At 35.9% G+C, this 12,588-nt stretch overlaps 1 pseudogene; it reads right to left on the reverse strand.

Annotated features, from left to right (window-relative positions):
* Positions 1-4,003: 4,003 nt before the first annotated feature.
* Positions 4,004-4,599, reverse strand: LOC114046397 (annotated as a pseudogene).
* Between the last annotated feature and the right edge of the window lie 7,989 nt (positions 4,600-12,588).

Consider the following 12,588-nt stretch of genomic DNA (forward strand, 5'->3'; position numbering starts at 1 on the left):
GCTAATGAGAAGGGAGAAAGATACATTGCATCCTACCCTCCTACCCTTTTATCAAGCATTGCCTTATCTCTAACATGACCTCACCATCTTCAATATTACCCTTTTTGTTAGGGACAAGTCTAATGCCATTACCTTGTAGTTCAGGTATAATTTTTAGAGGAAATGTGATTTTTCATAAATCATTGAACAATTACAATAAAAGGAAATTTACTTTGTCCTAACACCAGAAAAATATGCAACAAGGATAAAGTGGCATTTAGTTTTACCTCTATATGGAAACCGGTCTGGTCAGAAGGGAAGGGAAGCAAATAAATATTTATATAGTGCTTACAATGTGCCAGGCACTAAGCTAAGTGTTTTACAATTATCTCATTTGATCCTCAAAACAATCCTGTGAGGTAGGTGCTATTATTCTCACCATTTTACAGTTGAGAAAAATGAGGCAAACAGAAGTTAAGTAACTTGCCCAGGGTCACACAGCTAGTGAATGTTTGAGACAAGATTTGAACTCAAATCTTCTAGACTCCAGGCCTAGTGCTGTGCCACTTAACTGAGTGTAGTGACTTCCCTGGTCTTCAGACATCCACCAAGTTGAAGGGGCTGTTCTGACCTTTTGAAATTCACAAGGTTGTAGCCTCCAGATTAATCTCCTTTATTTAAAATGAAAGAACAAATGTCAAGGCAAAGAGCTGTGGCCTGTTTTCATAAGGGCACATGTTGGCATCACAGGGAGAGGGTTCAAGACCTCTGTCCTTATAGCATTGTCTCTCACTAGATGGCCACTGTCAAGGCAAGACCACAGGCCCAAAGGAGAGAAGGCCAAGACTGAGGAAGACCCGCTGAGCGTGCCTCCAGTCTGGTTCTGCAACAGTAGCCAATCAAAGAGGCACTTGGTTAGCAACCTGGAATCAGTTACAGAATATCTGTACATGCATACTTCAAAGTCCCTCCATGAGACTTTCATTATACATCACCACAATTCAAAAGTCTTTTCTTTGAAGATTTCTCCTCCCTCCTAGGGGCAGTGATGCTGGACTAGCTTCAGAAGCCAACATAGACACCACTCCTGGACTCCCAGGCGCCCAGATTCTAGGACAACACACAGTACTGATCTTTAGAAACTCATAAGGTTGTAGCCTATGGGTTAGTTTCTCTTCCCAAAATTCTTCCAAGTGGGGAACTGCTGCAGCCAACACTGATACTTCTGTGAAGTTTTTAGGGGCTGGACTCATTGGCTTGTTATCCATTACACACTTTTCTAAGATTAAGTTACAGACATACAAACTGAGTTGCTAATATGCATCAATGGGAGAAAATTTTTCATCAGGAATTTCCTATCATAGCTCTAGTCCTCCCCACCCCCTTAAAAAAAGGAGGAAAAATAAATGCGAAAGAATGGACAAAGAATCCTGATAAAACCTTAGAAGGAATGAAAGGAAAATGACACTACATAGATTGAATTGAATTTATTTAAAAGTAAGCAGTTGCAATTCAAATGTAATTCATCGCTTTGATGTCCAATATTATTTATTTCATTGTTAAAGGATGAGCCTTTGAGAAGAAAAAATTTGGATAATTAAAAGCACTTTGTAATTTCCAAAATGCCCCTCTCTTCTTATTCAATTTTGGGCCAAGTTCATTAACCCTCTTGAAGGTCTGTTCAAGCTAAGGACTGATGAACTAGCCTTAGGTTGTCCATATGTGTATCTCGGTGTGGATAATATAGGATATAGGCTGAACTCTTTTCAATACTTAAAGTATTCTAGAGGTTAACAGAGTGAAAACAATATCATCAACAAAGAGAACCGCTTTTTCATTTGTACTTTGCATTAGACATCTCCATGATGTTGGCAAACACCTTTGGTGAGCCTCTATCTCCCTGTTTTATGCCTTGCAGGCTGAGGATCATCTAACAGTGTTATTTCTATTATTAGATCTTTTAAGGAAACTTCTGTCATTTTGACATATGTATGTGAAACATTTTGAAAGAGAACCTTTTTTTTCATATTTTTTCTTATTAATTTATTTACTTTTAGTTTTCAACATTCACTTCCACAAGATTTTGAGTTCCAAATTTCTCTCCATCTCGTCCCTCCCCCCACCCCAAGATGGCGTGCATTCTGAATACCCTTTCCCCTAATCTGCCCTCTCTTCTATCTCCCCCCCTTCTATTATCCCCTTCCTCTTCTATTTCTCTGTAGGGCAAGATAGATTTCTATACCCCATTGCCTGTATATCTTATTTCCCAGTTGCATGTGAAAATTTTTAACATTTGTTTTTAAAACTTTGGATTCCAAATTTTCTCCCTTCCTCCCTCCCCACCCACCCTCATTGAGAAGGCAAGCAACTCAATACAGGTTATATATATATAGTCACGCAAAACACTTCCATAGTAGTCATGTTGTGAAAAATTAACTATATTTCCCTTCATCTTATCCCGCCCCCCATTTATTCTATTCTCTCTTTTGACCCTGTCCCTCCTTAGAAGTGTTTGCTTCTGATTACACCCACCTCCAATCTACCCTCCCCTCTATCATCCCCCTGCTCTCTCATCCCTTTCCCCTCTATTTCCCTGTAGGGTAAGATAGATTTCCATACCCAATTGAGTGTGTATGTTATTCCCTCCTTAAGCCAAATCCGATGAGAATAGGATTCACTCATTCCTTCTCACCTTCCCCCATTTCCCCTCCACTGTAAAAGCCTTTTCTTGTCTGTTTTATGTGAGATAATTTACCCCATTCTACCTCTCCCTTTCTCCTTCTCCCAGTATAATCCTCTTTCACCCCTTGATTTTATTCTTCAGATATCAACCCTTCATCTTCAACTCATCCTGTGCTCTCTATCTATATATACATACATATAATTTTTTTCCCTCCAACTACCCTAATACTGACAAAGGTCTCATGAGTTACAATCATCATCTTTCCTTGCAGGAATGTAAACAGTTCAACCTTAATAAGTCCATTATGATATCTCTTTCTTCTTTATCTCTTCATGCTTCTCTTGAGTCTTGTATTTGAAAGTCAAATTTTCTATTCAACTCTGGTCTTTTCATCAAGAATGTTTGAAAGTCCTCTATTTCACTGAATATCCATTTTTCCCTCTGAAGGATTATACTCAGTTTTGCTGGGTAGGTGATTCTTGGTTGTAATTCTATCTCCTTTGAACTCTAGAATATTATATTCCAAGCCCTCCAGTCTCTTAATGTAGAAGCACCCAATCTTGTGTTATCCTGACTGTGTTTCCACAATACTTGAATTGTTTCTTTCTAGCTGCTTGCAATATTTTCTCCTTGACCTGGGAACTCTGGAATTTGGCTATAATATTCCTAGGAGTTTTCCTTTGGGGATCTTTTTCAGGAAGTGATTGGGAGATTCTTTCCATTTCTATTTTGGTCTCTGGTTCTAGAATATCAGGGCAGTTTTCTTTGATAATTTCTTGAAAGATGATGTCTAGTCTCGTTTTCTGATCGTGGCTTTCAGATAGTCCAATAATTTTTAAATTATCTCTCCTGGATCTATTTTCCAGGTCAGTTGTTTTCCAATGAGATATTTCACATCGTCTTCTATTTTTTCATTCTTTTGGTTTTGTTTTACAATGTCTTGATTTCTCATAAAGTCACTAGCTTCCATTTGCTCCATTCTAATTTTTAAGGAAATATTTTCTTCAGTGAGCTTTTCAACTTCCTTTTCCATTTGGCCAGTTTTGCTTTTTAAGGCATTCTTCTCCTCATTGCCTTTTTGGACCTCTTTTGCCATTTGGGTTAGGCTATTTTTTTCAAAAGCAAAAACAGATTTAATTGAAAGAGATAAGCAGAGAAATTACATTTTGCTAAAAGGTACCATAGACAATGAAGTAATATCAATATCAAATATACATGTACCAAATGGTATAGCACCAATATAAATGAACTTCCGTAAGATTGCCCATCCTAACGTAGCACCTCTCCACTTCACATCCCCCCCCCAAACATACACCAATGAGGAAAATGGACTGGTCACCACTATGTGTCCACCAAGCTCCATAGATAGTCACTGATAAACTTCTTAGTGTGCTGGGTGCTGTCGAAATGGATAGGCTGAGCAACGTTGGAACCATGATGAATGCCTTTGATCACAGTTGGTTCACATTCATAATCACACTCAATTTTACTGACTCATTGATAAAGTTGAGACACATACACAACTGAAGGGATCACAATAGTTGAATCTTCATCCACTTCTCCTTCTGTCTTTGTGAGGTCTTGCTCCATTTCCTTGAGTTCTTCCAACTCTTTCATCAGCAGATGGAGATCAGCCTTTAGACTGGCATCATTCTCGCTGATTTTCTGAAGCTCAGATTCAATTTTCTGTAACTTGGATTCAACATGTTGTGCAGTTTCTTCCTCATCAATTAGTTTCTGGGCCACATCTTCCTCCATAGCAAGGATCTCTGAGAGGAGTCAATGAGTGCCATTCTTCGTGCACAGCAGCCTCTCGATCATCTGCTCCTGCCACCCCGGGAACAGCTGCACCCGTGGGGGTTGAGCAGACAGAGCAGTCCCTGGCTCACCTCCTACGTGTCCTAAAACACCACCACGACCAGAGCAAGAAAAATCATAAGAAAAGAGGTTAGGCTATTTTTTAAGGTGTTATTATCTTCAGTATTTTTTGGGTCTCCTTTAGCAAGCTGTTGACTTGTTTTTCATGATTTTCTTGTATCACTCTCATTTCTTTCCCCAGTTTTTCCTCTACTTCTCTTACTTGCTTTTCTAAATCCTTTCTGAGCTCTTCCATGGCCTAGGACCAATTCATATTTTTCTTGGAAGCTTTAGATGTAGGAGCTTTGACTTTGTTGTCTTCTTCTGGTTATATGTTTTGATCTTCTTTGTCCCCAAAGAAAGATTCTATGGTCTGACTATTTTTATGCAGTTTGCTCATGATCCTAGCCAATTACTTGAGTTATAAACTCTTTGTTAAGGTAGGAGTCTGCTTCCAGTGTGGAGAATGTACTGTCCCAAGCTTCAGGGGTTTTGTGCAGCTGTTTTCAGAGATACTTCTAGGGACCTGTAAATTTTCAGTTCTTCCAAGGTGCTATGATCAAGGGTGAGGTTGTTTACTCCTTTCCTGGCCTGGGCTCTGGTCTATGAGTGACCACAAGCACTCTTTTCTGCCTTGGAACTGTGAGGAGGATTCCCTCTCCACTGTCACTGCAAGCTCCACCATGCCAGCACTCCTCCTTGCCCCAGGACCACTACCCAGAACTGTGACCCACATCCTAGCACAGGCAAAGCAAGCAATCCTGCCTCAGAACCAGCAAAGAGATCCCTACAATCTCCCTCTGATCAGCCACTTGATTCCCCCACTATCTATGGGCCGAGAACTCCAGAACAGCTGCTGCCCAGGGACTGCGCTGGGACCGGAGCTGGGACAGAACTTCTCTCTCACTGTGCTCACAGACTTTTCCTCCTGACCTTCTAAGTTGTCTTTGGCATTTGTGGGTTGAGAAATCTGGAAACTGCCACTGCTGACTGTGATTTAGTCTCCTGAGGCCTGCTCCAGGTTTGCTGAGGCCTGGTCTTTGCCTGTGCGCCCATGCTGAACTGTGTTCCTCTCCCAGCCTGGTGCAATATACCTTTCCAATCAACCATCCAGGTTGTCTTGGGTTGGAAATTTGTTTTCATTCTGTCTTTTTGTGGATTCTGCTGCTTTAGAATTTGTTTAGAGCCATTTTTTTACAGATATTTGGAGGGGTTTGGGGGAGAGCTCAAGCAAGTAACTGCTTTTACTCAGCCATCTTGGCTCCACCCCCCAAAGGAGAAACTTTGACATCATTTTAAACATTTAAAGAGAAATAGCCTAGAAGAGGGAAGAAGGGCAAGAAGGGACCTCGTATCTCTTGAAATTCAGGTACCGCAGGTATAAGTAATTAACAAAGATGGGGATGAAGAAAAGATAACCATATTAGCCATATACTTATCTGGACTGCATAATCAAAGGTAGAAAAATGAATGACTGACAGAAGAAAAACAAAATAATCAGGTATCATGGGGTTGACAGGGGAGGGAGAGCTCTCATCTTTAGGATGGGACGGGGAGGACATTGTCTCATGCAAAAAAAACTATAGCCATGGATGGTTGATTACAATATAGTGGAAGAGAGAAGCAAGAAACTGTGATTTATAAGAGTGGGGAGAGAGACTAAAATTATATTGTTCCAAGCAATAAAACTATAGATACAGTGTTGATTTCCTTCCTTCTTTCTTTCCTTTCTCTCTCTGTCTCTCTCTCTCATAAAATAATTATGATAGGGCTGTGTGGCAGTAAAAACATACAACAATCATAATCATGAATGTTATGATACGAACTCTCCCATCAAATGGAAGAGGATGACAGACTAGATTTGAAGGCAAAAATTAACAATTTACTATATACAAGAAGTATATTTAAAGCATAAAGAGATATATAGTCCTAAAATGAGAGTTTTAGTAGTACTTATTATGCCTCAAACAAATTTTTTAAGAAGTGGGCATGGCAATCATGAGCTTAGACAAAACAACAGTTAAAAGAAAATATGGACACGAGAGACAAACAGGAAAACAACATCGTACTTAGAGGCACCATAGATAATAAAACACTATCACTGTTAAATTGATATATACAAATAGTATAACACCTAAGTATTTAAAGTGAAAGCTAAGTAATTTTATTTTTTCACTCCTTCCCAGGCTTACTCCCGAACTTTGACTTATATTGGCAGGCTGAGTCTCCAGAAGATGACCAAATAACTTCTTTCCTCATGGTTCTAGGGGCTAACTTTGAGGGGCTGGGATCTCTAGTACTATTACTTAGGAGTCTCCACCTGTCTGCTTCCTATCTGTTATATAATCTAGACATAATTACCTTTCAGAAAATGCATTTACTAGTATCAGGTATACAAAAGACAGTTGTTATAAAAACATCCCCTCAACCTGAGGATGAATTCTCCCCTCATACATACAAGGTCCCTGAGGGAAGTAGTCTCAAACTGAAAAAACACACACAGACAAAAGGTAAACTTATAGCTCCTAGTCCCTGGAAGTACCTTCTTCCCTTTGTGGAGTTCTAATGACTTTACCCTAATAGTCCTTAAGCTGCCTTTCTTCCATGTATCCATTTTGTCTTCAGTGTGTCTTTTAGTTCATGATGCAGAAGCTACCATCAACCACTGATGCTCTGAGGATATTCCTATCGACATCTCTGGGAACTCCAAAACTTCTAATCTTCAGAACTTCTTTGAGAAGTTCACTTGCTCAATGGAAGAGAGGGAAGGAGAGAAATTCTCTTAAGAATAATTATATCTTAGGAATTCTTCACCATTGGATTTCACTTCCACATGACTGGAGTGTTCCTGGACCAAAGCATTCCAAACTGGCTTGTTATGTTATACATATACATGATTCAGATAATCACAAGATATTTCTTGAATGATAACATCTATTATCAAAGCACTTTAATCCTCTCAAATTTATTAAGGCTTTATTCCATTTAGTTTATAATTTTCATTGATTAATTCAGTTAAGCTGAGTGGGCTTTCTTTGATTACATTAGTTAGGGTTGATGTAAGGGTGAGGTTTTCACCCTTATACAATAATTGTAGGTAATTTCAACATGCCTCTGTCAGGCTCAGTAAAATCTAACAGAATAATAAACAAAAACAATTAGGAATCTGAACAGAATATTAGAGAAATTAGATATAATAAATCTTTGGTAATTACAGGATGATACTATAACTGTTTTTCATTAGGGTAGAAAGAATTCAATTCTTCAGTGCATTAAAGAACAAAATAAAAATCCCTAGTTAAACATCACATTGGAAATCCTAAAAATTAAAGGTGAGATTAAGAAAATTGAATGTAAGAAAACCACTGAATTAATAAAACTGAAGTTGGTTCTATGAGAAAAACAAGAAGATAGATAAATCATTGGTTAATATGATTTTAAAAAAAGAGAAAGAGAAGAAAACCAAATTACTAGTATCAAAAATGAAAAAGGTAATTATGTCACTAATGATGATGAAATCAAAGCAATTATTAGAAGTTATTTTGCTCAATTATATACTAATAAATCTAGCAATGTATGTGAAATGGAAAAATATTTACTAAAATGCAAACCATCTAGATTAATAGAAGAGGAAATAGAATATCTAAATGAAAACTTATTTTAGAAAAAGAAATAAAATAGGTTATTAATGAACTTCCTAAGAAAAAAAATCAGTATCAAATGGATTTACAAGTGGATTCTACCACTCCTTTAAAGATCAACTAATTCTAAAATTAAGTAAACTATTTGGAATAAGAGGCAAAGAAGGAATTCTATCAAACTCCTTTTATGAAACAAATATGATATTGATACCTAAATCAGGAAAAGCAAAAACAGAGAAAGAAAATTACAGACCAATTTCACTAATGAATATGAATGCAAAAATCCTAAATAAAATACTAGCTAAGAGACTACAACAGCACATCACAAAAATTATATATTGTGACCAAGTGAGATTTATACCAAGAATGCAGGGATGGTGTAAGATAGGGGAAAACTATTAGCATAACGGATTATATCAATAATAAAAATCATATGATTATATCAATAGATGCAGAAAAAAGCTTTTGGCACCATTCAACACTCATTCCTATTAAAGACACTTAAAGGGGCAGCTAAGTGGCTCAGTGGATAGAGCTCCAGCCTTGGAGTCAGGAGGACCTGAATTCAAATCCAATCTCAGACACTTGACACTTACTAGCTGTGTGACCCTGGCTAAGTCACTTAACTCCAATTACCTTACCTAAAAAAAAAAAGACACTTGAAATCATAGGAATAAATGGATTTTTCCTTAAAATGATAAGAAGTATTTAGCTAAAACCATCAGCAAACATTATTTGTAATGAAGATAAGGTAGGAACCTTCCCAATAAGATCAGAATAACAAAGATACCCATTATCAATAATATTATCCAATATTGTATTAGAAATGCTAACAATTAATAGTTTACCTGTCAGATTTATGGAGAACAGAAGAATTTATGATCAGACAAGAGATAGAGAACATTATGAAACGCAAAATGGATATTTTTGATTATATTAAATTGAAAAGTTTTTGTACAAACAAAGCCAATGCAACCAAGATTGGGAGGGAAGCAGAAAACTGAGGAAAAATATTGCAACCAATGTCTCTGATAAGGGTCTCATTTCTAAAATATATAGAGAACTAAGTCAAATTTATAAGAATACAAGTCATTCCACAATTGACAAACGGTCAAAGGATATGAACAGTTAGTTTTGAGATGAAGAAATTAAAGTCAGCTATAGTCATATGAAAAAATGCTCTAAATCACTATTGATTAGAGAAATGCAAATCAAAACAACTCTGAGATTACCACATCATACCTATCAGATTGGCTAACATGACAAAACAGGAAAATGATAAATGTTGGAGAAGATGTGGGAAAATGAAAATATTACGGCATTGTTGGTAGAGTTGTGAACTGATCCAACTATTTTGGAGAGCGATTTTGAACTATGCCCAAAGGGCTATAAAAATGTGCATACCTTTTGACCCAGCAATAACACTTCTAGGGCTGTATTCCAAAGAGATCATAAAAACGGGAAAAGGACTCACATGTACAAAAATACTCATAGAAGTTATTTGTGTGGTGGCAAAGAATTGGAAATTGAGAGGATGGCCATCAATTGGGGAATGGCTGAGTAAGTTGTGGTATGTGAATGTAATGCAATACTATTGCGCTATAACAAATGATGAACAGGCTGATTTCAGAAAAACCTGGAAAGACTTGCATGGACTGATGCTAAGTGAAATGAGCAGAACCAGGAGAATGTTTGTACACAGTAACAGCCACCTTGTGCAATGACTAACTTTGAAAGACTTGGCTCTTTTCAGCAATGCAAGGATATAAGACATCTCCAAAGTCTCATGATGGAAAATGCTATCTACATCCAGAGAAAGAGCTGTGGAGTTTGAATGCAGATCGAAGCATACTATTTGCTCTTTTTTTCTTCTGTTTTGTTTTGTTTCGTTTATTTTTGTGGTTCCTCCTATTGGTTCTAATTCTTCTTTACAATATGACTAATGCAAAAATATGTTTAATAGGAATGTATATGTAGAGCCTATATCAGATTGCACACTGTCTTGGGGAAGGAGGCAGAAAAGGAGGGGAAGAAAATTTACAACTCAAAAGCTTATGGAGGGGCAGCTAGGTGGTGCAGTGTATACAGCACTGGCCCTGGAGTCAGGAAGACTGGAGTTCAAATCTGGTCTCAGACCAGACACTTGACAATTACTAGCTGTGTGACCCTGGGCAAGTCAATTAACCCCAATTGCCTTGCAAAAAAACAAAAAAACAAAAAAAACAAACGCTTATGGAAGTGAATGTTGGAAACTAAAAATAAATTAATTAAAAAAAGAAGATAAAAAGAAATGCTAGCAGTTGCAATAAGAAAAGAAAAAGAAATTGAAGGAATTAGAATGGGCAATGAGGTAATAAAACTATCTGTCTTTGCAGATGATATAATGATATACTTGGAAAACCCTAGAGATTCAACTATGAAGTTAGTTGAAACAATAATTTTAGCAAAGTAGAAGGATATAAAATAAGCCCACATAAATCATCAGCATTTCTATATATCACCAACAAAACCCTACAAGAGATGGTAAGAGATACCCCACTAAAATAACTGTAGACTGTATAAAATACCTCAGAGTATACCTGCCAAGACAAACCCAGGACCTACATGAACATAATTATAAAACACTTTTTGTACAAATGAAGTCCGATTTAGATAATTGGAAAAATATTAGTTGTTCATGGGTGGGCAAAGCCAATATAATAAAAATGACAATTCTACTTAAACTAATCTGCTTATTCAATGCTATCCCAATCAAACAACCAAAAAATTATCACATTGAACTTGAAAAAAAATGATAAAAATTTGGAAGAATAAAAGGTTAAGAATATCAAAAGAATTAATAAAAAAAAGATGTAAAGGAAGGAGCTTTAGCAGTACCAGATCTTAAACTATGTTATAAGGGAATAATTATCAAAACTATCTGGTACTGGAAAAGAAATAGAAAGGTGGATCAGTGGAATGGAGTAGACATACAGTATACTGTAATAAATTATTTTAATAACCTTGTGTCTGACAAATGTAAAGATCTAAGCTATATATATATACATACATATATATTTATATGTATATATATACACATAGGGAAAACTGGAAAGCAGTCTGGCAGAAATCGGATATAGATCAATATCTTACACTATTTACCAAAATAAAGTCAAAATGGATTTATGACCTAGATATAAAGAGAAATATCACAAAAAAACTAGAAGAACATGGAACACATTACCTATCAGACTTGTAGATAGGAGAAGAATTTATAAATAAACAAGACATAGAGAGTGTTGTAAGATATAAAGTGGATAATTTTGATTACATTAAATCAAAAAGGTTTTGTACAAATAAAACCAAGGTAGCCAAAATTAGAAGGAAAGCAGAAGATTGGGAAATATTTTTACAGACTATTTTTTGGATAAAGGTCTCATATCTCAAATATATAGAGAACTTTGTCAATTTTATAGGAATATGACTCATTCCCCAATTGATAAATGGTCAAAGGATATAAATAGGCAGTTTTTCAATGAAGAAATCAAAACTATATATAGCCATAGGAAAAAATAACTCCTAGGTTACTAAACTCCTATGAGACAAATATAGCCCTCACACCTAAATCAGAGAAATATAAAGGAAGAAAAGAAAGCTATAGACCAGTGAATAGTGATGTTAATGAAGAGTGATGTAAAAGTATAAAAAATGTTTAAAGAAAGACAATGTAGTAATATACTCAGAAATTATTCCCTATGATTAAGCTGGTTCAACATTAGGAAATTATAAACGTAATTATGTTAATAACAAAAATAATGTAAAATAATACAATTGTATCAATATATTAAGGACCTATGATTTTGTCAGTGAGGATATCTTTTAATCAATTATGTAGATTACAATCTATGTATAACTTATACTCTAAGTCATATAGTCTTAGAGAGTTTCCTGACACACAAAATGATTAAATGACAGTCATAGTCACATACCTAATAAATATCAGAGGTAGGATTTGAACCCAGGTCTTCCTGACTCTGGGTCTAACATACTGTCCATTATGACATACTGTCTGTACTGATGCTATCAATAAATACAGAAAAAGTCTTAGATGGAATTCAGACCTCACTTATATTAAGAAAATGCTGAAATAAAAGAACCTTTACTTAATGTGATCAAGAACCAAGAGCTATCATTATTTGTAATGGGAAAACAATGGAAGTGAGAATGCCCACTACATCTGAAATTATTTGACATAGTACTTAAAATGTTAGCTTTAACAATAAGAAAGAGAAATTGAAAGAATATATACTGGAAGAAGTAAAGGAAACACTTCTCTTTGAAATTGTATAATGATTTACTTGGAGAACCCTATATAATAAAAAATATTTATAAAGATAATTAGTTAGAATAATTAATTAATTATTCAGTAAAGTAGAAGGAAAAAAAGTC

This window comes from Vombatus ursinus, unplaced genomic scaffold (genome assembly GCF_900497805.2).
Source record: "Vombatus ursinus unplaced genomic scaffold, bare-nosed wombat genome assembly UNPS02001419.1, whole genome shotgun sequence".
NCBI lineage: Eukaryota > Metazoa > Chordata > Mammalia > Diprotodontia > Vombatidae > Vombatus > Vombatus ursinus.